The sequence below is a fragment of the Chiloscyllium punctatum genome, chromosome 33, assembly GCF_047496795.1.
Source record: "Chiloscyllium punctatum isolate Juve2018m chromosome 33, sChiPun1.3, whole genome shotgun sequence".
Taxonomy (NCBI): domain Eukaryota; kingdom Metazoa; phylum Chordata; class Chondrichthyes; order Orectolobiformes; family Hemiscylliidae; genus Chiloscyllium; species Chiloscyllium punctatum.
This window is the reverse complement of record NC_092771.1, coordinates 56579998-56582844: the sequence shown is the minus strand read 5'-3', so window position 1 is coordinate 56582844 and position 2847 is coordinate 56579998. Positions and strand designations below refer to the sequence as shown.

Below are 2847 nucleotides of genomic sequence, written 5' to 3'. Positions count from 1 at the left end.
AGACTTTGTGCACTGCTTGCGCTCTTCCATTTTCTTTTTGCACGTTCCCTTTCCAACCCACCCCACCTGCATCACTCCACAGTTGGAGCTGTCAAGGGCAGAAGTCTGTGGAATACCCTCCCTAACCTTCTCTATCCTCCTTTTAAGATGTACTATAAAATATTCTCTTTAATCAAAGTTTTGATCATCCATGAAGCACCTTAGGAGATTTGCCGTTGTGAAAGTTCCATACAATGCAAGTAGTTGTTGTTCTTGCCATACATTAGGAGAATCAGGAATGATGCAGTCAAAATTCTAACAAGAAAGTCACTGATAGGCGTAGTGTATAGGCCACCAAATAATTACATCACATTGGCATGGGCAATAAACAAATAAATAACTAATGCCTGTAAAAATGGTACAGCTGTTATCCTGGGTGATTTTAATCTACATGTAGATTGGTCAAACCAGCTCAGTCAAGGTAGCCTTGAGGAGTTCACTAAGTGTATCCATGACCGTTTTCTTGAACAGTATGAAATGGAACTGACAAGGGAGCAAGCTATCCAAGATCTGGCCCTGTGCAATGAGGCAGGAATAATTAATGATTTCAAAGTTAGGGATCCCCTGGGAAGAAGCGATCACCATATGGTTGAATTAGAATACATATGGAGAGTGTGAAGATAAAATCTAATAACTGGGTCCTGTGCTTGAACACTGGGAACTACAATAGAATGAGAGAGAATATGGATAAAGTAGACTGGAAACAAAAATTTTATGATGGGAAGTTGATGAGCAGTGAAAGATTTTCAAAGACATTTTACAAAGGTCTATTCCAGTGAAAAGGAAGGACTGTATGAAAAGACATACTCAGCAATGGGTATCTGAGAAAAGTGATCAATTTAGACCATAAGATCATAATACATAGGAGTGGAAGTAAGGCCATTCATCCCATCGAGTCCACTCCGCCATTTAATCATGGCTGATGGGCATTTCAACTTCACTTACCCGCATTCTCCCCGTAGCCCAAAATTCCTTGTCACATCAAGAATTTATCAATCTCTGCCCTGAAGACATTTAGCGTCCCAGACTCCACTGCACTCCGTGGCAATGAATTCCACAGGCCCCACTCTCTGGCTGAAGAAATGTTTCCGCATTTCTGTTTTGAATTGATCCCCTCTAATTCTAAGGCTGTGCCCACTGGTCCTAGTCTCCTCACCTAATGGAAACAATTTCCTAGAGTCCACCCTTTCCAAGCCATGTATTACCTTGTAAGTTTCTATTAGATCTCCCTTAACCTTCTAAACTCCAATGAATACAATCCAAGGATCCTCAGCCAATCCTCGTATGTTAGACCTACCATCCGTGTGAATCTCCGCTGGACACACTCCGGTGCCAGTATGCCCTTCCTGAGGTGTGGGGATCAAAACTGGACACAGTACTCCAAATGGGGCCTAACCAGAGTTTTCTTAAGTCTCAGTAGCACATCGCTGCTTTTATATTCCAACCCTCTTGAGATAAATGACAACATCACATTCGCTTTCTTAATCATGGATTCAACCTGCATGTTTACCTTTAGAGACTCCTCGACTAGCACTCCCAGACCCCTTTGTACTTTGGCTTTATGAATTTTCTCACCGTTTAGAAAGTAATCCATGCTTGTATTCATTTTTCCAAAGTGCAAGACCTCGCGTTTCATCACATTGAATTCCATCAGCCATTTCCTGGACCACTCTCCCAAGCTTTCTTGATCCTTCTGCAGCCACCGTACTTTCTCAGTACTACTTGCCTGTCCACCGAACTTCGTATCATCAGCAAACTTCATTGGAATGCCCCCAGTCCCTTCATCCAGATCATTAATATATAATGTGACCATGCAGGTAACCATGCCTGGGTTCCAATCAACAACATGTCCAGCAGTACCTTTAGTGCAATTGCCGAATGGGCAGACTGTTCAAGTCCAAGCAGCTCAGTCCTCAGTCACGCAGTCCCTTCAAGTTCAGACTGTTCAGACTAATCTTGAAAATAAGGACTCCCAGGAATCTGTCTCTCAGATAGAATGACTGACTCTCAGAAATGTAGAGAAATTCTATCGAGATGGCCTTCATACAGGAAAATCCTGAATGAACTTTCTTCTGACCCCCCCCCCCCCCCAAGTGTGCCAAGAAATCGATGAGGAGAAATCAGAAGCAGAGACTGTCTCAACCATTACTACAACGACGATGCAGACACCGATCTATCAGACTAGCAGCGGACAATACATTGCTATTACACAGGGGGGAGCAATTCAGCTGGGCAACAATGGTACAGATGAAGTGCAAGGACTCCAGACACTAACAATGACCAACGTAGCTGCAGCCAAGGTTGGAGCAGCCATTATACAGTGTGCACAGAGCCCTGATGGACCGTAAATCATTGTGCCGGGCAGCCAAGTGGTTGTACAAGGTGCTGCTGGAGATGTCCAAACCTATCAGATCCTAACTCCACTGCTGACCAGGGAATGGTTATGGCATCTTCACCAGTCCTGCAAAACCAGCCCCAGAATGCTGACAAAACCACTTGTAAACGTGAGATCTGCTTCATGAAAAACAGCTCGAGAGTGCCGTCGCAAGATGAAAGAGTATGTGAAATGCTTGGAGAATTGGGTTGCTATTCTGGAAAATCAAATTGAAAAAGAAGGTGCACAAAGTGGCAAAAACAGCATGAAATTAGAACTGGGAAAAAGTTAAAGGTTAACCGAAAGCCACAAAAAAAGCTGTAAAGAAAAGTAATATAGAATATGAGAAAAATAAACTAGCACAGACTATAAAGACAGAGAGCAAAAGTTTGTATAAATATATATAATGAGAAAAGAATGGCTATAGTAAATGT

The 2847-nt window shown here is 42.7% G+C and overlaps 1 pseudogene; it reads left to right on the top strand.

Moving 5' to 3' along the window:
• Window positions 1-1850: 1850 nt before the first annotated feature.
• Window positions 1851-2647, top strand: LOC140458577 (cyclic AMP-responsive element-binding protein 1 pseudogene; annotated as a pseudogene).
• Window positions 2648-2847: the final 200 nt, after the last annotated feature.